The sequence below is a fragment of the Bubalus kerabau genome, chromosome 4 (genome assembly GCF_029407905.1).
Source record: "Bubalus kerabau isolate K-KA32 ecotype Philippines breed swamp buffalo chromosome 4, PCC_UOA_SB_1v2, whole genome shotgun sequence".
Classification (NCBI taxonomy): domain Eukaryota; kingdom Metazoa; phylum Chordata; class Mammalia; order Artiodactyla; family Bovidae; genus Bubalus; species Bubalus kerabau.
In genome coordinates, this window is record NC_073627.1 from 164196302 (window position 1) to 164221216 (window position 24915).

At 36.6% G+C, this 24915-nt stretch overlaps 1 pseudogene; it reads right to left on the reverse strand.

Annotated features, from left to right (window-relative positions):
- Window positions 1–1040: 1040 nt before the first annotated feature.
- Window positions 1041–2552, reverse strand: LOC129650574 (olfactory receptor 13F1-like; annotated as a pseudogene).
- Window positions 2553–24915: the final 22363 nt, after the last annotated feature.

Here is a 24915-nt window from a genome sequence, read left to right on the forward strand (position 1 = left end):
TACAAATGCAATACTGAGTTCTTTAGTTCTAAAGCCCATGATTTTCCATAATACCACACTGCTATTCCTGTGGTAGCAATAATTAAGTTGACAAGTATTGATTTTGTAAACCAGAAGCATAATAGTTATTTCCACGGAAGTGTAGATTAAATCTCTGAATGAAGGTAGAATGAGTGAGCACTATTGGCTGAAATTAATAGTTGCTTTAAATCCAATCACTGTGTTAGTTGTTATTTATGTATACTCTCCTTCCACCTTGGCACATTAGAGTGCTAGTCATTCTTCTCTACAATTATCTCCACTTCATTCTTCTACTCTTCCCATGGCCATAGAACATTGTCCCAAGGCATTAATACAATAACCACAACCTATCTACCTGTTTTGATGAGGTTGTTACTCTTTGGACAGACTAGTTCAACCTTTAGTATGATTTTCTCACTTGCTCTAAGATTTACCCTCTAAAGCTTCTCTATCTTTCTGCAAGTGGTAATTTTCAGCTTGAGTTAAAGCCATCACTATAATTCCATTAGCTCTGTGACATCTCCATGATAAAGGGTAAATTAGATGTGCATATCAACCTCACATTTAAGCAACTGGTCCACAGGCAGAATATAAATGTTACAAAAGCTGCTGACTGTACACTTTATAATTACTCATATATTGTGGTTTATAGAATAAGATATCTTCATACATTTCAATATTTTATGTCAATTTAATGAGTCCGGGGTATTGTAAATTCTGTAATATAGGGTTCATGTCTTGCCTTTCTTCTCTAAATGTTAATAGTTTATTTATATTCTTGGATTTAAACAACCAGGCATCTGAAAAAAGCACAACAGAAATGAGCTGAAAGTTTCACTGAGGTACTCTGTAGTTTCTTTGAGTTAATAATATAAAGTCAGCACTCTATGACAAACAACATATCATTAAACTCTAATTTTTTTGTTCCTAATGACACATCTCCACCCCAGTTTTATTTAGGATTATTTTTATGAAGACCTTTTTTATTTGTACACAGACATTCCCACACATCTATCTAGATACAAAAGCATACCCAAATATGTAAAACACAACCACATATTTATAGAATATATGATTGCTATCATCAAATGTCACTATTCAGAAAAATGTTAATCATAAATTAGCTCAAAAATCCACTAGTTATTATGCTTATACAGTACATATTTATAATACTGAATGCTTAATAATTGGCTACACTGACATTAGTTAATTTTATATTCTAACTCCCTGAAATAAAATTTCTCATCATTAAGATCTGTGTAAGAGTTTGAGATATACTTATATATTTTTATATTATCTAACAACTTCAATTATAGATCAAGAAACAGACTTAGAAAACCACATGTCACATTTGAAATGAGTGTATTCCCCAATTCCAATGTTCTGATATACCTTGACCACTAAACATGCCTTAAATTTATGTGTTTTCACATGTGCTTATCAATGTTATTTGCCACTGGGGACTAAGAAAGTACAAAAGGGGTTTTTAATCAGCATCTTTTTCACAGTTGTTTTCATCTCTTTGTTGCTTAGACTGTAGATGATCGGATTCAATTTGAAGGTTAAAACCACATAGAGTAGAGCCATAAATTTATCTATTTCCTGTGAATCTACAGCTGAGGGCTTCAGATACATGGAGAGAGCTGTTCCATAGAACAAATCCACTGTACTCAGGTGGGCTGCACATGTTGAAAAGGCTTTGCTTCAACCATTCACTGAGCTGATTCTTAGGATGCTAGAGAGAATGGACATTCAAGAAATAAAAATGAGCATAATCAGCACAAGAAAGAAGTACACTGATCACCAACATAATTAACTGAACCTTGGAAGTGTCTACACATGCCAATTTTAAGACAGCCAGAATCTCACAAATGAAATGACATCTACTTCCACTCAAAGACAGCTGCAACACAGAAACCATTTCCACCAGGGCAGTGAAGGAGCCTGTCACCCAGTAGCCAGCTTCAATCTGTACATAAACCTTCTTGTTCATGATGATGAGGTATCTCAGAGGGTTGCGGATGGCCACACATCAGTCATATGCCAGCACGGACAAGAGCACACACTCAGTGGAGCCCATGGCCAAAGAAAAGTACATCTGGGCAGCATGCCCTGAGAATGAGATGGTGTTTTTCCCTGAAACAAAGTTTGCCAGGATTGGAGTCAGGACAGAAGTATACCAGATGTCCAGACATGACAGGTTGCTGAGGAAGTACATGTATGTGTGTAGGTGAGAATCCAGGACACTAAAAGAACTCAGAATACTATTACCCAGTAAGGTGATCAAGTACATCAGCAAGCACAGCACAAAGATGGTGATTTCAACTTTGGGATAGTGAGTAAATCCCAGAAAGAAAAAAATTAGAAATGACTGTTGAGTTTGTCTTGCCCATTTTAACCCTCCTAGTCCATCAGTAGTAGTGAATAAAAGTATACGTGGCCTATATTTAAATTTTACATTCTAGCAACTTTCAAGGGGTTTTTGTTAGGAGAACTTTAAAAAGAGCATTGCCCTCCAATATTACTAGCAATATCACATTAATTATTCACTCATTCATGCCACACTTACTAAATACACTGAGAATCTAGAGCTGAGTTAACACAAGTCCTTCTTTCAGGCAGTTCATAATCAAATATAGGGCACAGTCAATACCATAATATGCATGCTCCAGGGCAATAGGCAAACAGAATAAGAACCCTATCTCTTTGATGGGAGCAGATGATCAATCAAAAGTAGCACTCAATTTAATCAGGTCAAGGACCACGGGAGATGTTCCAAGTGAGGAGCAATTTTTTACAAAGTTATAATGAGACAGAGTTTGCTTGCCCTTCATAAAGCTGAAAGTTATCTTATGAATAGACAGACACACTGACACAAGGAACATTAGGAGATAAGACTGAGAAGATTAGCTGGAGTCCAATGACTATGAGAGTGTGCATGCTAAGTTGCTTCAGTCATGTCCAACTATAATGTCACCCAATTTCTCTCAAGAAGGCAATTTGAATATGAAAATAATATTGAACCTCTTCCTTTCTTAGAAACAAAATCACTTTCCAAGTTTTAGTATTTTATTATTCAAATAAAATTTCTTACACTATATCTTACAAGCAATCACATATTGAGATATATGTTTAAAAATCACTTTCTAAAGAGCAGGCTCAGATAAGCCTTCACATACATAGGCCTTGTGTTCTTTTTTATCTATGTCTCTATCCTCATCTCCCAATACTCTATTTCCATGCACACTTTCTGCTCTGAAATAGCAACAGACTTGTCATTCCTATACTCATCATGAATTTAACATTTCTATGTCTTTAATATATATTTTGCCTCCTTGGAGTGTCTTTGTTTCCCATCTGCAATCTTGTCTTTCATAATATTACTCTTAATAACATTGCTCAATCATCAAAACCATGTGCAAAAATCTTAATTGCAGTTTCATTCTTTGTACATATGTTATTGAAGTATATCACAATGCACTATACTCAGATGTGCATGTCTCTATTCTTCCCACCTTGCACTGTGAGCTTCAAGAGCTTGTTCCCCACAGTCCAGCAAAATGATAACTTGCACTAAAGATTTTTAATAACACATCGCTTCCTTAAATATGTTAACTTCTGATACATGTAAAATGCATACAATTTTACCATATATCTCTAAGCCAAAATAAAAACCTGAAGATTTCTCAATTAGTTTACATCTGCTTTCTTACATGTGACATTAAAGAATGTAGTTGAATTAGTTTTAAACCTTATTTGATGTAGAATCTGAAAGGAAAGAGGATGAAGACCACACTTACTAAAAGAAGAGGTTCTAGTCATCCTCTGTAGAGAATTAGAATGGTATTCTCAGAGTGTGAAATTTGGGCTCTAAATCAAACCATGATTCTTACCGGTACATAAAATTAGGCAAATCATCACTTGAACTTTTTGAAACTTGCTTTCCTAATCTACACAAAGAAGTTAATTCCTATCTAGTACAGATATGAAAGATCTAGATTAACTTGCTTGAAATTCTCACTCCATAATCCCAATTTCATGGTCTCTCTAATATTTCAGAGAATCACAGTAATGTGTTTATGATTTCAAGGACACCCTGCTTTCCAGAACAGCAATTGCCTGAATGCTGCTCCTGTGCTGGCCCACAGTGAGTCAAACTTTTAAAATTTATCACATTTTTCACAACCTGTTAAAATTTCAACCCCCAGTCCATGTGTGAAAATAAAGCACTTTACTTATTATTTCCAGAAAGGCAAAAGTTAGGCATGCCTGGTCTCTAACATCCACTTTAGTCAGTGTACACATCACTTCCACTCAGGGTTTCTCTGTTGGGCTTTCCCCACCCAGCACTCAGTTTTCTTTTCTTTTCAGTGCTCTGGCTCTGGCCCTTCATGTCGCATCTCTCCTTTCTGTCTCACTTCACCACGCTTTCAGAAGCAAACCAATGAAGTCTTTTCCTTTTCTCATCCAGATGGAGTCCCACTCATTTCTTCATCCTTATCTTAGATCTTTGTCAGAGTCTTCAGTACTCCAAGACATTTTACATTTTATCTTTCTCTAAAATGATTTCTGATTCCAATGCTAAGATAATTAAATATTTCCCAACAAACTCCTCTCTTTCTTTCTAAATGTCAAAGCCAGAACAGACTTAGAGAACTTCTAATCCAACTTGCCCTTTTTAAAATTGAGAGATGTTTGGTTAGGATTTGTCTGAGGTAAATGTTTGGAATATAGAGCCAAAAGTTTTATCCCTGTATTCAGGACTCATGTCTTCAACTCGTTTTCCGTACCAACTAGTTACTTCTTTTTAAAGTAAATATCTTTATTCTGGTTTACTGACCTAGTTGAGACCCATTAATAAATTTTGTAAATCTGAGATTACAGAACGAGATGGCTAACATCCTTCTCCCATTTACCTCAACACATGGAACAAGCATCTTCCCTTCTGGCTGATGTGTGCTTCAATATTTAGAGTTAAAGTTGATCTTCAGCATAGACTTTCTTATTAATCTGGCACAGTGCTCAAAAGAAAAAGACCTTGTATGTGGACTGGATGGATAACAGGCCTCTATCTTTGTGAAGAACATATGAACACACACTATACATGATTTCCCTATGGATTAAGCCTGTCTCTGGCCAGCAGTGACCGCAGGACTAGGATCCTTCATCCATATCCTTTCTGCTAACAGGACCAGTTACTAGATAGGTGACTTTGAATAAATAACTTTTATATCTCAATATTCTCACCTACAGACGGGGATTTTTTTTTTTCTTTGACACATAATCACCTACAGACGGGGATTTTTTTTTTTTCTTTGACACATAATTTATTGATTTCTTCAATCCCCTAAATTTTATCGTGCAAAGTTGATTAAGATGATTTGTGGCTGAACAATTTTCAGAGCAACTATTTCCAGGTGGCTGCCATCTATGGGGTCGCACAGAGTCGGACACGACTGAAGCGACTTATCAGTACCAGCAGCAGCAACACAGATAAAGAATAATATGAATTGTAAATATATTTTGGAATATTCAATTTTGAGTACATATTGCCCTGCTGAATGTTACCATGGAGATTTTAATAGTGTCATTATGGTGTTCTTTAGAGAGATAACGTTTAAATGCATAAACGCATCTGGCTTATGGTAAACACTATTTTGGTTTCCTTCAATTGTTCATTTTTTCAAATTCTTTCATGTTTCTGTCCCCAGTTTCACATACCTACAAAGGTATCACTAAATTTTTATCAATCAGACCTGTTCAGGTATATGTTCTCTTCTTACCCAACTAACTATGTATAATTTTCATCATACATGGTATAATATTGATGCATGTTATACCAAACTTTCCTCACTTGGTGGTGAAGAGTGTATACCACTGTAGCAAAAGCCAGCACCATTGAAAACAAGGAACTTACAGGTTGGTTTTTTTAAAGGCTATTTCAACTCATTCTGTTAAATGTTAAATGAGTGTGTGTCACAAATATCATGGTCTCATGGGTTTGATCTCTGGGTCTAAAGTTTTCACAGGAACGCATAACCAGCAATAACAAAAAATTAAAATTTCTCAAAACAATTCCAAAAATACTCATGCACACATAATAACTATGAAAGTCAAAATTATTTTGTTAGCCAAGGACTCATTGTTCCATTTCATCCTCACACAAATCAGAAAATGTATTCAAGAACAAGTAACAAAATTTTCAAAATAGAAAGACTACAGGGTAGGGAATGTCTGTTCATGATCAGCACTGTAAAAAATGTTTGCAAACCAAACCAAAGAAAACTGAATTGGTCCCATGAGGTAAACTGTTATAGAATCAGAACTCTGGTGACACCAGCTTAATTTATGTTCTAGATAAGACTGCAAATGTGCTGCCTGTTTCACAGCAACCTCACTGGACCAGTAAGAAATGACACCAGTAGACATGTACTCACTTACACCAAACCAAAGACCAGGAAACTATATTCTGATTAAATGATGGATTCTTGACCTAAATATACAGCTTTTTATGATATTCAAATTACTTCAGATTTCAAATTACTGTTTTGGTTCTATTTTTCATTTTTCTCTTCAGTATATTGATGAAAATATCATCTTATAATTTTTAATCCCTCTTCTTTATAGACAATTCATGATAAAAATATATTCTATCTCCAAAACACATGGCTTACTTTGACTCAGTTCAATATCCCCTTGGAAATATGTTTTTAGTATTTCTCAGTTATTACCTTAAATGGAAGGTCAACTTGCCTCCTAGGTTGCAACACATAGCAGATTGCTTTGCACTGGTCTTCTATTTGTAGCTTATTGCACAAAATTTTCCACAAGGTTGATAAATTTCTGAAGGTATTACCACTGAGGAGCCGTAATATCACAGGACTTCTCTGGAAAACATTAATAGCAAAGGTATTATTCCAAATTGTTTCAAAATTTCCTATACATTAGAGCCAAATAAGATTGTTTACAAAGGGAGTATATTTTGATTCTTCCAGTACAAAAGTAAGAGGGAATTAATATTAGAGAATATGGAAAATTTTATCTGCCCTTCAAACCCAAGTAGAAACACTGCCCCATTGTGAAGATCCAGGAATTTCTCTAAAGAATCTTCTCCAGACTCATGAAGGCAATTTAAATATTTCTTGCTTCCAGGGATTCATGAAATTTTCTAAGCCATAAATTTAAATTGCTCAGGGGGAAAATGTTTAAAATTCTTGAAAACTTCAAGAATAATGCCCTAAAGACTTAATTATATTAAATCCATTACTGTATTTCAAATAACCAATCCGAAGTACTGAGAATATGTCTTATCTCATTCTCAATCTTAAGATATACAGCTGGAATCCTTAATCCAAACATATTTTAATGTTTTTATCCACAACTTCGTTCATCCTACTGTCTTATTCACAATATTGCAGAAAGACCTCATTTAGCTACATTAACTCTTTGTTATTAAAAATAATAATAAAATGACAAATTTCTAAGCACTGTTGTAAGAATTTTATATATATTATTTAATTCTAATTTGTTAATCAATTAGTGAGTAAAGAGAAAAGGGTTTTATTGTACAAAATAATTATTTCATCTGGCTCTGAGACTCAGAATTTACATGTGCTATGTGAATATGAGTGGCATTTTGAAATTCACAACAAATTCAAAAGTTTGAAATCAAGTAATTGAAACCTATAAGCCATCATGCTATTCAGTTTTCTATCATAACTCCACAACCTAACTTCTAACTCAATCCCATTCCATTATATAAGCATCTCCAAAGAATTTACCCAAAGACATACACCCAAACTAACTGACATACAGTCACTATCTATCTAATTTACACAACTAGGAGGTAATGGTGAATATATATATATTCCAAGTGCCCTGAGCTGTTTTTTTTTTTTTTTTAACTTTTGCAGGGAGAACTCACCTTTCCTTGAATTGTTTCACCCAAATAGTGAACACAGTTTGTTTACCACAAACCACTAACATAGGTGAAACAAATTTTGACTAAAAGTCTGAAGATAATGGGAGGAAACAGCAATTGAACAAGGAAGTAGTTAAAATTGGGTATCCAACATCATTGTTTCTAAAGTTTATTGACCTGACTACAAGGAATTGGTTTCTGAATGTCGTATTAGGTCCTGGTCTGTCACCATATGATTAAGCTTCTCTCCAAGAACAGAGCTCTTCAACTATTTCTTCCTTTCTTCACCCCAAGTCACTAGGGGTCCTCAAAATCCTATGTCCAACATTACTTAAGTGAAGCACCCAAATAAGTAACATCAGAACAATGTTTCAAGCAAATGAAATTATTCTTTTACATTTTTTGACAGATAAATTTTAGTTTCTATTTTTACTCTATCTTATAACAGATATTTATTAAAAATACAAATCATTCTTCCCTGCTTCAGATTTTGTGTATCACAGTCCCAGGAAATGGAATACAGCAACCTGTATTTTTAATAAGTTACCAATGTTGCTCAGCTGCTTTATGCTCTAGAAGAGAAATCCCATGAGCTGATCTCACTGATATTACCAATACTCCAGATAGTGCTCACATAGTTTTTACCTCTTACTTTATGTAACATAGGACAACTCGTTTAACTTATGTGCAGTTTCTTTTTCTGGATCATTTCAAGAAAGAAAAAGAAAATGCAAAGAATCATCTGGACAACTGAAATTGAATTCATTCTGAAAGACCTTTCTGAGTACCAAGGAACTGACAAAAATTCATTTTTGTCATGTCTTTAGTGATGTGCCTGATAAACCCTGAAAACAGTACCTTAATCATCTTCACCCTCTAAGAATCCTTCCTCCACATGCCATGAACACCATGGACTTCTTTTTTGGTAACCTCTCCTTCCTGGATATCTGGCACACATCCTCTCCTGTCCCCCTTCCTATTATTAAAAAAAACCTATCTCATTCATAACTTTAAAAATGCCTATCTCTATATGTAATGCAGTCCATAGAGTGTGTGTTCCTAGCAGTGATGGCATGAGATTTCTATATGGCCATAAACAAATTTCTGAGATAATTCATCATTGTAAATAAGACACTAGTTTAGATGGTAGATATCTGGGGATTAAACTTTCTCAATGGATTGGCACAAAATGTACTCACATTATGAGTGTTCTTTTGTGGAAAAAATATAATTAATAATTTTTTGTGAAATAGTGCCTTTAATAAAGCTGTCTGCATAAATATTTTTAATGAGTATAATAATGTTGGGCAATGTAATATTTTCATTTACTCCATTACAGCTCATTTGTTGCCTATATTTTCATCATCTATGCTATACTGAGAAGTGGTGATTGTGTTTTATGAAACAATCCTCTTCATGGACATGAAGCTGAAGTCCTAAGAATGATTTTGAACAAACTGATTACCCTGTTCTATGGAGTAGTCACCCCCATAATCACTCCTATCATCTATAGCCTGAGAACAAGGAGGCCCTATGAGAAAAATAGTGAGTAAACCCTGGTTATGGAGAAAATGATAAGAAACTGACATATTTGAGTTTATGAACAAAACAAGCTTATGTATTTTGAGGCAAGAGTTCTAATATAAGCGGAACAAAAGAATGTCATATGTAGAATCACAGAATTTCAGAGTTAGAAATGTCATGATCACATCTAATTATATCATGTTCTGAAAACATCTGTCGTGAAGTCGTGAAGTCGCTCAGTTGTGTCCAACTGTTCGTGACCACATGGACTGTAGCCCACCAGGCTCCTCCATCCATGGAATTTTCTAGGCAAGAGTACTGGAATGGGTTGCCATTTCTTTCTCCAGGGGATCTTCCCAACCCAGGGATCGAACCTGGGTCTCCCGCATTGCAGGCAGACACTTTACCGTCTGAGCCACCAGGGCCAAAACTGCAGTCAGCCGCTGGTGCCATGGCATGAATGAGTGAATAATTAATGTGATATTGCTAGTAATATTGGAGGGCAATGCTCTTTTTAAAGTTCTCCTAACAAAAACCCCTTGAAAGTTGGTAGAACGTAAAATTTTAATATAGGCCACGTATACTTTTATTCACTACTACTGATGGACTAGGAGGGTTAAAATGGGCAAGACAAACTCAACAGTCATTTCTAATTTTTTTCTTTCTGGGATTTACTCACTATCCCAAAGTTGAAATCACCATCTTTGTGCTGTGCTTGCTGATGTACTTGATCACCTTACTGGGTAATAGTATCTGTAATCTCATAAAATTGTATGACTAATCAAAACAGTATGGTACTAGAACAAAACAGAAATATAGATCAACAAAACAAGATAGAAAGCCCAGAGATTAACCCATGCACCTATGGGTACCTTATCTTTGACAAACGAGGCAAGAATATACAATGGAGGAAAGATAACCTCTTCAATAAGTGGCGCTAGGAAAACAGAACAACTATGTATAAAAGAATGAAAATAGAACACTTCCTAATACCATACATATGAAAAACCTCAAAAGGGATTAAAGACCTAATGTAAGGCCAGAAACTATAAAACTCTTAGAGGAAAACACAGAACACTCTTTGACATAAATTTCAGCAAGATCCTCTTTGACCCGCCTCCTAGAGTAATGGAAATAAAATAAATAAATAAACAAATGGGACCTAATTAAACTTAAAAGCTTTTGCACAACAAAGGAAACTATAAACAAGATGAAAAGGCAACCCTCAAAACAGGAGAAAATAATTGCAAATAAAGCAACTGACAAAAGATTAATCTCCAAAATACACAAGCAGCACATGCAGCTCAGTATCAGAATAAAAAATAACCCAATCAAAAAGTGGACAGAAAACCTAAACAGACATTTCTCCAAAGAAGACAAACCGATGGCCAATAAATGCATGAAAAAAAATGCTCAACATCACTCATTATTAGAGAAATGCAAATCAAAACTACAATAAGGTTATCACCTCACACCAGTCAGAATGGCCATCATCAAAAAATCTACAAACAATAAATGCTGGAGAGAATGTGGAGAAAAGGGAACCTTCTTGCACTGTTGGTGGGAATGTAAATTGATACAGCCACTGTGGAGAACAATATGGAGAGTCCTTAAAAAATTAGGAATAAAACTATCATAGAAAAGAAAGAAAGTGAAGTCGCTCAGTCATGTCTGACTCTTTGTGACCCCATGGACTGTAGCTTACCACGTTCCTCCATCCATGGGGATTTTCCAGGCAAGAGTACTGGAGTGGGTTGCCATTTTCTTCTCCATAAGATCTTCCCGACCCAGGGATCAAACCCGGATCTCCCACATTATAGCCAGATGCTTTACCGTCTGAGCCACCAGGGAAGTCCCAAAACTACCATATGACCCAGCAATCCCAGCTGCTGGGCATATATCCTGAGAAAACGATGATTCAAAAAGACAAATGTACACCAGGGTTCATTGCATCACTATTTACAATAGCCAGGACATGGAAAGAATATAGATGTCCATTAACATATGAATGGATAAAAAAGTTGCAGAATACATATATACAATAGAAAACTACTCGGCCATAAAAAAGAATACATTTGAGTCAATTCTAGTGAAGTGGATTAAACTAGAGCTTGTTATACACAGTGAAGTTAAATCGGAAAGAGAAAAACAAATATTGTATATTAACACATATATATGAAATCTAGAAAAATGGTATGATGAACCTATTTGCAGGGCAGGAATAGAGACAGAAACAAAGAGAAGAGAGTTGTAGACAGAGTGAGAGGAATGAGAGGGTGAATGAATTGAGAGAGTAGCATTGAAACATACACATTACATTACCATATGTAAAACAGATAGCTAGTGGGAAGCTGTTGTATAACACAAGGAGTCCTACCCAGTGCTCTGTGACAACCTAGAGGGGTTGGATGGGGTTAGGGGGTGGGAAGGAGGCTTAAGAGGGAAAGGAAACATGTAAACTATGGCTGAGGCTTCCCAAGTGACACAGTGGTAAAGAATCTGCCTGCTAATGCAGGAGACTTAAGAGAACTTGGGTTTGATCCATGGGTGGGGAAGATCCCGTGGAGGAGGGCATGGCAACCCACTCCAGTAGTCTTGCCTGGGGAATCCCATGGACAGAACAGCCTGGTGCCTTACAGTGCATGGGGGTCACAAAGAGTCGGACATGACTCAAGAGGCTTAGGATGCATGCACGCATGGTAAAAATCAATACAGAATTGGAAAGCAATTATCCCCCAATTAAAATTTTTTTAATAAAAAGTAGGGTTCAGAGAAAGACTGACTAAAGAGGCCTTCTGATTGCCAACTACAAGAAGCTTGAAAAAAGACTCTGATAGGGCCATAACTCCTGTGGCATAGGCAGTCTGTGTCCCTGTACACTTGGCACCTCCAGGGTCCCTGCAAGCCAAGCAGCTGCTCCACCTTCATGCTCAACTCTCACTGGGACAGAGCTGCCACAGGCAAAAATAGTCTTGTGTCTATGCATGGAGGGTCACTTCGGTCATGTCTGACTCTTTACGACCCTGTAGACTGTGGCCTGTCAGGCTTCTCTGTCAGAGAGGAGGGTTCTCCAGGCAAGAATACTGGAGCATATTGGCCAATACTGGTTGTCATACCCTTCTAGAGCACTATATTTCCTGCTGCCCTAGCCTCCAACTCCCCTGAGTACTTGCTGCTGCCAGAACCCTGGCGACCCAAGCAGCTGCACCACCTCCACAGCTGGCCCTCACAGGGGTAAACCCAAGTCCTCCAGGGCAGCCTCAGGAACTAAACCCCAGTGGACGACTCACATGTAGAGGTTGAAATAAAACCACTAATGAAACCCAAGGGCAGTGTGGCTAAGGAAGAAGACCCAAAACCTTCCCACCAGCTGTACAAGCTGCAGATTAAGTCCAAATGATCAACTAAGCAGATTTTGTGTCTATGGAATATATAAAAGGCCACTGAGAGCTCTCACAAAAGAAAATGCACTATTTCTGATAGCTGCAGACACTGGAGGCAGGGACACAGAGGAGTAGGACCAGATTAGAATCTGATAGCCCCCACAGCAAGTCCAAAGATCAGCACAGATGTTGGAGGGCATCCTAGGGAGGTAAGGTGGACTGTGACTCCCAGCAAGGGAAAGGACTCTGACTGCAGTGCCTCAAGAAAAACATTTATTATTCTTATTTTTTGACTTGTTCAGTAGATTCTTTTGGATTTTTTTTCCTTTATTTCCCTTTTTTCCACCCTCTGTTGTACTTGTCAACTTTATAGGTACTAAGAAATCCAGTTAACCTTTTGAGCTTTTTTTTTTTCTCAGTCACATTTTTTATTGTTGTCTCAAACCTCTGCCTCTACATTGGGTATTGGCAGTTCTGTGGAGTTTTCCTCTTTTTTTTTTTTTTTTTTTCTTTTCTCTTTTTTTAAATTTAAATTTTTAATTTTTTAAACCTATTATTTTTTCTACATATATTCCTTTGTTCACTTTTCCTACTGTTCTTTTCCCCTTGCAGTTAATCTTTAACATATATAATTCTTCTTTTTCTACCTCTATTTAACTCTGCATAGCTATCCTTTCTTTCTTTTCTTACTCTCCTTTCCTCTCAACATATTTGTTAGTTTTATTTTCATTGCTTTATTCCCCAAATGGCACCTTGCTTTAGTTTTGTTTTCCAGCTTGTGCTTTAATTAGTTTTGTTCTGGTAGATATAATATTTGGTTTCTTTTCTTCGCTAGGTCAATCTATCGTACTTTATTTTTGTTGGACTGTTTTGATTTTGCCTATGGGTATATATTCAGTCACACTTTCCATTGTTGTTATAAACCTCTGCCTCTACATTGGGCTTTTGCATTCTGTAGAGTTTTCCTTCTTTTTAACTTCTTCCGATTTTGGGTTTTTTTTTTTTTTTCCTTCTCTTTTTATAACTTTAACTTTTAATTTTTTAAACCTATTATACTTTTTATACATTTATTCCTTTGTTTGCCTTTCCTACTATTCTTTTCTTCTTGCAGTTAATCCTTAATGTATATAAATCTTCTTCATCTACCTCTGTTTACTTTGCATATATATTCTTTCTTTCTTTTCTCTCCTCTCAACATATTTGTTAGTTTTGTTTTCATTGCTTTATTCCCCCCTTGGTATCTTGCTTTAGTTTTGTTTTCCAGTTTATGCTTAAGTTAGTTTTGTTCTTAACTGCTAATTATAATTTTTGATTTCCTTTGTTTGCCAGGTCATTCTACTGTACTTTATTTTTGTTGGGCTGTTTTGACTTTGCTCATGGGTGTACATATATATGTGTATATTCCATTATTTTAATTATTATTTGCCTGATTTTGTAACTGCCATTTGTCTTTGGTTTCTCATTTTTTGGATATTTGTTTAATCTCACTTAATGCCATAACAAACCACTTGTGGAATCTTTGTTCCTGACCAGAGATCAAGCCCTGAGCCTTTAGAGTGGGAGCACTAACTCCAAGACCCTAGACTACCAGAGAAGTAATCCTAGGGAGTATCAAATAGTGAGAACTCACACAAAGGAAACCACTTGAATACAAGACCTGGCATCACCCAACCACCAATAGCACCCTGGACAGGATGCCTCAACTAAACAACAAACAAAACAAAAATACAAACCCAATCATCAGCAGACAGGATTACCACCTCATTCAGCCTTTCTCATCAGAAGAAAAGCAAACAAACAAACAAACAAAAACTCAACACAAATCTCACCCTATAAGAAGTTTACACAAACCACTGGACCAAACTTAGAGGGCAGAAACCAAAAGGAAGAAAGAATTCAACCTGCTTCAAGGAAGAATTCAACTTTCTTGAATCCTCAAACACAATCACTTCAAACAAAACAAAACAAAAAAATACTGAAAGGCAGAGAAATACTTCACAAATGAAGGAACAAACTAGAGACACAGAAGTCCAAATAAATGAAGAGGAAATAGGCAAACTACCAGAAAAAGAATTCAGAATAACGATAGTAAAGATGATTAAAAAAAAAAAAAAAAAAAAAAAACCTTGAAAACAAAATGGAAAAATGCAAAAATAAATTAACAAAGACCTAGAAGAATTAAAGGATAAATATACATAAACAAACAACACTATTACTGAAATTGAAAATACTCTAGAAGGAATCAATAGCAGAATATCTGAAGCAGAAGAACAAATCAGTGAGCAGGATGATAAAATGGTGGAAATAACTTCTGTAGAGCAGAATCAAGTAAAAAGAATGAAAAGAGCTGAGGACAGTCTCAGAGACTTCTGGGACAATATCAAATGCACCAACATTAAAATAATAGGGGTCCCAGAAGAAGAAAAGAAAAAGTAAGAGTGTGAGAAAATTTTTGAAGAGATTATAGTTGAAAATTTCCCCAACATGGAAAAGGAAATAGTCAATCAAGTCCAAGAGGAACAAAGGGTCCCATACAGGATAAACCCAAGGAGAAACATGCCAAGACACATACTAATCAAACTAACAAAGACTAAACACAAAGAAAGAATATTAAAAACAGCAAGAGAAAAACAAGTAACATACAAGGGAAACTCCATATGCTTAACAGCTGATCTTTCAGCAGAGACTCTTCAGGCCAGAAGGGAATGGCAGGATATATTTAAAGTACTGAAAGGGAAAAATCTACAACCAAGATGACTGTGCCTAGCAAGAATTCCATTCAAAATTGATGGAGAAATAAAAAACGTTTCAGACAAGCAAAAGTTAAGAGAATTCAGTACCACCAAACCAGTTTTACAACAAATTTAAAGGGACTTATATTGTCAAGACGGAGAAGGCAATGGCAACCCACTCCAGTACTCTTGTCTGGAAAATCCCATAGATGGAGGAGCCTGGTGGGCTGCCGTCTATGGGGTCACACAGAGTCAGACACGACTGAAGTGACTTAGCAGCAGCAGCAGCATATTGTCAAGAAATACAACAGAAGAAAGAGGATCTACAAAATCAACCCCAAATGATTAAGAACATGGCAATAGGAACATATATAACAATAATTACTTTAAATGTAAATGGATTAAGTGCTCCAGCCAAAAGACACAGACTGGCTGAATGGATACAAAAGCAAGACTCAGATATATGCTGTCTACATGAAACCCACATCAGACCTCAAGACACATACAGACTGAAAGTGAGACAGTGGAAAAATATATTCCATGCAAATGGGAGGCAAAAGAAAGCTGGAGTAGCAATCCTCATATCAGATAAAATAGACCTTAAAATAAAGAAGATTACAAGAGATAAGCAAGGACACTACATAATGATCAAGGGATCAATCCAAGAGGAAGACATAACAATTGTAAATATCTATGCACCCAACATAGGAGCACCTCAATACATAACACAAACATGAACATATATATAAGGAGAAATTGACATTAACACAATAATAGTAGAAGACTTTAACACCCCACTCACACCCCATTCAAAACAGAAAATGAATAAGGAAACACAAGTCTTAAATGATACATTAGATCAGATGGGTCTCATTGATATCTTCAGGACATTGCATCCAAATGCAGAAGAATACACCTTCATTCAAGTGCACATGAAACATTCTCCAGGATAGACCACATCTTGGGCCACAAATAAAACCTCAGTAAATTTAAGAAAATTGAAATCATGTCAAGCATCTTCTCCAACCACAACGCTATGAGACATTACAAGAAAATGGATATTACAAGAAAATTTTCTTGTAATATCCATTACAAGAAAAAAACTGTAAGAAACAGAAACACATGGAGACTAAACAGCATGTTTCTAAATAACCAACAGGTTTCTGAAGAAATCAAAAGGGAAATAAAAAAATTTCTAGAAACAAATGACAATGAAAACACAACAACTCAAAACCAGTGGGATGCAGTGAAAGCAGTTCTAAAAGGGAAGTTTATAGCAATACAATCCTACCTCAAGAAACAAGAAAAACATCAAATAGCCTAACTTTACACCTAAAACAACTGGAAAAAGAAGAACAAAGACCCCCAAAATTAGTAGAAGGAAATAAATCATAAAGATCTGAGTGGAAATAAATGAAAGAAACAATAGTAAAGATTAATAAAATAATTTTTATTTTATTAATTAATAATAATCTATTAAAGATTAATAAAATAAAGTTTGGTACTTTGAGAAGATAAAGCTGACAAACCTTTAGGCAGGCTCATTAAGAAAAAAGAGAGAAGAATCAAACCAACAAAACTAGAAATTAAAAAGGAAAGGCTACAACAGGCAAAGTAGAAATAAAAAGGATTATAAGAGACTGTTATGAAGAACTATATGGCAATAAAACGGATAACCTGGAAGAAATGGACAGATTCTTAGAAAAGTTCAATCTTCCAAGACTGAACCAGGAAGAAATAGAAATTATGAACAACCCAATTACAAGCACTGATATTGAAGCTGTGATCAAAAATCTCCCAAAATACAAAAGCCCAGGACCAGATGGTTTCACAGGAGAATTCAATCAAGCATTTAGAGAAGAGCTAATGGCTATCCTTCTAAAACTCTCAAAAAATTGCAGAGGAAGGAACACTTCCAAATTCATTCTACAAGGCCACCATCACCCTGATACCAAAACCAGACAAGGACAAAAAAAAAAAAAAAGAAAACTGTAGGCCAATATCACTGATGAACATAGATGCGAAGATCATCAACAAAATTTTAGCAAACAGAGTTCAGCAACACATCTAAAAGCTCATACACCATGATCAAGTTGGGTTTATTCCAGGAATACAAGGATTCATCAATATATGTAAATCAATCAATGTGATACACCATGTTAACAAATTGAAAGATAAAAACCATACGATAATTTCAATAGATGCAGACAAAGCCTTTGAGAAAATTCAGTACACATTTATGATTCAGTTCAGTTCAGTCGCTCAGTCGTGTCCAACTCTTTGCGACCCCATGAATCGCAGCACACCAGGCCTCCCTGTCCATTACCAACTCCTGGAGTTCACCCAGACTCACGTCCATCCAGTCAGTGATGCCATCCAGCCTTCTCATCCTCTGTCATCCCCTTCTCCTCCTGCCCCCAATCCCTCCCAGCAACAGAGTCTTTTCCAATGAGTCAACTCTTCGCATGAGGTGGCCAAAGTACTGGAGTTTCAGCTTTAGCATCATTCCTTCCAAAGAACACCCAGGGCTGATCTCCTTCAGAATGGACTGGTTGGATCTCCTTGCAGTCCAAGGGACTCTCAAGAGTCTTCTCCAACACCACAGTTCAAAAGCATCAATTCTTCAGCGCTCAGCCTTCTTCACAGTCCAACTCTCACATCCATGACCACAGGAAAAACCATAGCCTTGACTAGATGAACCTTTGTTGGCAAAGTAATGTCTCTGCTTTTGAATATGCTATCTAGGTTGGTCATAACTTTCCTTCCAAGGAGTAAGCGTCTTTTAATTTCATGGCTGCAGTCACCATGTGCAGTGATTTGGAGCCCCAAAAAATAAAGTCTGACACTGTTTCCACTGTTTCCCCATCTATTTCCCATGAAGTGATGGGACCAGATGCCATGATCTTCATTTTCTGAATGTTGAGCTTTAAGCCAACTTTTTCACTCTCCACTTTCACTTTCATCAAGAGGCTTTTGAGTTCCTCTTCACTTTCTGCCATAAGGGTGGTGTCATCTGCATATCTGAGGTTATTGATATTTCTCCCATCAATCTTGATTCCAGCTTGTGCTTCTCCCAGTCCAGCGTTTCTCATGATGTACTCTGCATATAAGTTAAATAAGCAGGGTGACAATATACAGAACTCTTCAAAAATGGGCATAGAAGTAACATACTTCAACATAGTAAAGGCCATATATGATAAGCATACAGCAAACATTATTCTTAATGGTGAAAAACTGAAAGCATTCCCCTAAGATCAGGAACAAGACAAGGGTGTCCACTTTTACCACTATTATTCAACATAGTTCTGGAAGTCCTAGCTACAGCAGTCAGAGGAGAATAAGAAATAAAAGGAATCCAGATCAGAAAAGAAGAAGTAAAGCTCTCACTGTTTGCATATGACATGATACTGTACATAGAAAACCATATAGTATCAGAAAATTACTAAAGCTAATCAGTGAATTTAGCAAAGTTGCAGGATACAAAATCAATACACAAAGATCACTTGCATTTCTATACACTAACAATGAAAAATCAGAAAGACAAATCAAGGAATCAATCCCATTCACCACTGCAATATAAAGAATTAAATATCTAGGAATAAACTTACCTAAGGAGACAAAAGAACTGTACACAGAAAATTACAAGACACTGACGAAAGAAATCAAAGGTGACATAAATAGATGGAGAGATATTCCATGTTCCTGGGCAGGAAGAATCAATATTGTGAAAATGACTACACTACTAAATGCAGTCTACAGATTCAATTCAATTACTATCAAATTAACAATGGCATTTTTCACAGAACTAGACCAAAGAATCTCACAATACCTATGGAAACCAAAAAGACCCCGAATATCCAAAGAAGTCTTGAGAAAGAAGAATGGAGCTGGAGGAATCAACCCTCCTGACTTCAAATTATACTACAAAGCTGCAGTCATCAAGACAGTATAGTATTAGCACAAAAACAGAAATATAGACTGGAACAAGATAGAAAGCCCAGAAATAAACCCATGCACCTTTGGGTACCTTATTTTCTACAAAGGAGGCAAGAATACGCAATGGGGCAAAGACAGCCTCTTCAATAAATGATGCTGGGAAAACTGGACAGCTATGTGTAAAAGAATGAAATTAAAACAATTCCTAACACCATACACAAGATAAACTCAAAATGGATTAAAGACCTAGGTGTAAGAACAGAAGCTATAAAACTCTTAGAGGAAAACATAGGCAGAACACTCGCTGACATAAATCAAAGCAAGATCCTCTATGATCCACCTCCTAGAGTGGTGCTGGTTTAGTCACTAAGTCGTGTCCAACTCTAGAGATCCCATGGACTGTAGCCTGCCAGGCTCCTCTGTCCATGGGATTCTCCAGGTAAGAATACTGGAGTGGTTTGCCACTTCCTTCTCCAGGGGATCTTCCCAACCTAGGAATATAAGCCAGGTCTCCTGCATTGCCGGCAGATGATTTACCAACTGAGTTATGAGGGAAACCCCCTCTTAAAGTAATGGAAATAAAAACAAAAATAAACAAGTGGGCCCTGATTAAACTTAAAGCTTTTGCACAGCAAAGGAAACTATAAGCAAGGTGAAAAGACAACCCTCACAATGGGAGAAAATAATAGCTAATTAAACAACTGACAAAGGATTAATTTCCAAAATATACAAGCGGCTCATACAACTCAATACCAGAAAAACAAACAACCCAATCAGAAAGTGGGAAAAATACCTAAACAGACATTTCTTCAAAGACCAACAGATGACTAACAAACACATGATAAGATGCTCAACATTGCTCATTATTAGAGAAATGCAAATCAGAACTACAATAAGGTTATCACCTCACATGCATCAGAATGGCCATCATCAAAAAGTCTACAAACAATAAATGCTGGAGAGGGTGTGGAGAAAAGGGAACGCTCTTGCACTGTTGGTGGGAATGTAAATTGATACAGCCACTATGGAAGTCGGTATAGAGATTCCTTTAAAAACTAGGAATAAAACAATCATATGACCCAGAAAACCCACTCCTAGGCATATACCCTGAGGAAATCAATTGAAAGAGACACATGTATCCCATTGTTCATTGCAGCACTATTTACAATAGCTAGAACATGGAAGCAACCTAGATGCCCATTGACAAGTGAATGGATAAAGAAGTTGTGGTTGCATATACACAATGGAATATTACTCAGCCATAAAAAGGAACTCATTTGAGTCAGATCTAATGAGGTAGATGAACCTAGAACCTATTATACAGAGTGAAGTGAGTCAGAAAGAGAAATACAAATATGAAATCTAGAAAAATGTTACTGAAGAATTTATTTACAGGGCAGCAGTGGAGAAACAGACATAGAGAATAGACTGTTGGACATGGGGAGAGGGAGGAGAAGGTGAGATGTATGGAAAGAGTAACATGGAAACTTATCTTACCATATGTAAAACAGACAGCCAACAGGAATTTGCTGTATTGCTCAGGAAACTCAAACAGGGGCTCTGTGTCAGACTGGAGGGGTGGGATGGCAGGGGAGATGGGACAGAGGTTCAAAAGGGAGGGCATATATGTATATCTATGGCTGTTTCATGTTGAGGTCCGACAGAAAACAGCAAAATTCTGTAAAGCAATTATCTTTCAATAAAAAATAATTTTTTTTAAGTAGGGTTAAGTAATCTGTGAAGAAGGCTGAGCGCCGAAGAATTGATGCTTTTGAACTGTGGTGTTGGAGAAGACTCTTGAGAGTCCCTTGGACTGCAAGGAGATCCAACCAGTCCGTTCTAAAGAAGATCAGTCCTGGGTGTTCATTGGAAGGACTGATGCTAAAGCCGAAACTCCAATACTTTGGCCACCTCATGTGAAGAGTTGATTCATTGGAAAAGACTCTGTTGCTGGGAGGGATTGGGGGCAGGAGGAGAAGGGGACGACAGAGGATGAGATGGCTGGATGGCATCACCGACTAGATGGACATGAGTTTGAGTAAACTCCGGGAGTTGGTGATGGACAGGGAGGCCTGGCGTGCTGCGATTTATGGGGTTGCAAAGAGTCCAACACGACTGAGCCACTGAACTGAACTGAAGTAACCTAAGAAATATAAACTTAGGAGGACAAAACAAAAAAATATATTTAAAATTATCTTTCCCAGAAAATCCAACACAAATATTTTCAGTACCCTTTATCTGAAATATTTTTGATATATGTTTGCTTATTATCAATTGGAGAAGGCAATGGCACCCCTCTCCAGTACTCTTGCCTGGAAAAATCCCACGGACAGAGGAGCCTGGTAGGCTGCAGTCCATGGGGTCGCTGGGAGTCGGACACGACTGAGCGACTTCACTTTCACTTTTCACTTCGTGCATAGGAGAAGGAAATGGCAACCCACTCCAGCGTTCTTGCCTGGAGAATCCCAGGGATGGGGGAGCCTGGCGGGCTGCTGTCTATGGGGTCGCACAGAGTCGACACGACTGAAGCGACTTAGCAGCAGCAGCAGCATTATCAATATTTTGTACCTTGAGACCTCATCTGCCCCAGCGTACATTTGAACCACATATTTCAACTTCTGGTTTTCTGCCAATGTTGCTCCCTTTTCTTACCACATACTGTGCTGCACTCAGTGTGGTTACCCAATTATTTCATGTTTTTTCTCATGTAAGGACAATAATACACACAATTTCCTCTGCATTATTACATTTCTCCTTCTCTGGTGAAATCTTAGCAACAATAGAAGACACAGGTCAAATCTTACATCCCCTGTAAAGCCTTCCAAGATACCCTTGAGTTAGTTACTCCCTTCCTCTATGCTACCCTGACCCTTACCTCTTCTTTTATGCTATAACCACTTATAAGCTTCTGAAATCTTCCCAATGGCATACTATTATCCACTGTTCTCTGTAAAAAGTCCAGTGCCAAGTTAATAGTAGGCCATCATTAACCATTGAATTAGTTGAAATGAAAAAAAATAGTATAAATATAAATCCAAGTATCTAAAATATTGCACAATAAGAAAAATTCATATATTATTTAATCTCCCAAACCACAATTCCAAATATTTTTGTAAAATAGAACATAATCTTTATATGTAGGGAACGTAAAACAAAGGAAGATAAACAACTGAGTAGAATATGGTGAAGAAGTTAAAAATTTTCCCTTTGATTGACTAATGAGTTATAATACATGGTGGTGTTTCTTAAGATCCCATTGACCCTCTTATTTTATATTTTCACTCTAATTCTGCACTATAAACTCAGGTTTTACTTTTAAGAACAAATTTTAAGTTAATTCCACATATATGCCAGTGATAAGTATGTTGTCAAAAGTCTATGGAAGATAAAGATTTTTTATTGTTTTGTTTTGCCATGAAAGAAATTCAGTTTGCAGCACAAATGGAAAGATTCCTCTGATTCAAAATAAAAATTTAGAATCAAAATTGTAATACTCCTTCAGAGAAATAGAAGTGAGACTAATAGACAACCTTTTTTTTTTCTTTTTAAGAATTTCTCACAATTCTTCTTGTCTTCCTGAAATATTTGCTCATATTTAGCTTATTCCTCAAATATATTCTAAAAGTAATGTAGGGAAATACAGGTTCAAGTCCTGGCCACCATATATGACCTGTGTGATCTTTATTCGAGCCTGAGTTTTCTCATCTATCTTACAACATTATCTGGTGATAATCCTTAAGAGTAGGGAAAATGTCATATCTATAATGAATCCCTAGTCCACACAAGGCACATCCACAGTGTTGAATAAATTAAAGAAGAAATCAGCTCTGAGTCAGCACTTATATTAACACTATCTATCATTATTAATTAATGAAACTAATTTTAAAAGATGGTGTATCAACCTAGAGGGGTGGGATGGGGAAGGAGATGGGAGGGAGGTTCAAAAGGGAGGGGATGTATGCATACCTATGGTTGATTCATGTTGAGGTTTGACAGAAAACAACAAAATTCTGTAAAGTAATTATCCTTCAATTAAAAAATAAATAATTTTTTAAAAGATGGTGTATATAAGACACCTAGCACACCACAAAGATGTCTTATAAATTAATTAAATTATACTGCCTCTTCCACCTACTGTCTTCTTATTTGCTCTCTGGTTTTTGAAAATAAAGAAGTTAAGCAATGATTCATGGGTGTCTGTACCTGAATGAGGGAGTGAGAGACAATCTTATGCTGCACTTTTCACTGTTATTACTTAATTAAAAGAAATTTTAAGACAGTATAAATTAGCTTACTATTATTTTTTTTACCCAGTACATTTTATGTACATACCAATTATCTATTGTTCTCTGAGTTTTGGATAATAAGTAGTTAATCATGAATTTCTAAGTGGTTCCATTTGAGTAAAGTGCAAATCAGAGGGAGCACTAGTAGGAAGTGACTAAAGAGGAGGAGTTGACCAAAGGAAGTAAACTCGGGAGTTCAGCTTTCATTTTACCTGATTAAGGAAGGAATAGATGATGGGGATACTTGAGGTGGAAAGAGACTAACAAGCCAGACAGAATAAAAAGAGAAATACAAAATGTAATGAGGCCCTCCTATGAGCCATATACTTTCAAATAATGCTTCATTTAACCCTTAGTAGTTGGACACAACTGAAGCGACTTAGCAGCACCAGCAGCAAGACAATAATACATTCAAATTTCACTATTAAGTTACATTTAACCCTTATGGTATGCTCAGATCTGGACTCAGGAGAATTTCAAAATCCTTATTCATTGTAGCATATTCTCCATTCCAAATATCAGCATTACTTTGTTTTTGACATATACTAGGAAATGACATCAGAGAAGGCAATGGCACCCCTCTCCAATACTCTTGCCTGGAAAATCCCATGGATGGAGGAGCCTGGCAGGCTGTGGTCCATGGGGTCACTAAGAGTTGGACACGACTGAGAGACTTCACTTTCATTTTTCACTTTCATGCATTGGAGAAGGAAATAGCAACCCACTCCATTGTTATTGCCTGGAGAATCCCAAGGATGATGGAGCCTGGTGGGCTGCCATCTATGGGGTCACACAGAGTCGGACACAACTGAAGTGACTTAGCAGCAGCAGCAGGAAATGACATAAGTATGATTAGTTAATGATTTAGGAAGAGGGCAATCTCATAGAAAGGAAGAGGTGTAAACCTTCTTAGTCATAAAATATGTGGCGGGAGCTTCTAATTTTTCTATTGTTTTCACTGTGACTGAAAGGGTTCCTATAAAACTCAAGATTCTCAGAGATGACAACTATAAACTTTGTACAAAGTATCAAAAAAAATTACTCAGAAGAAGTAATGTTTTTATGTGAGTTTCACATTTCAGGCTATTGGCTGAATTAGGCATTGTATGGAA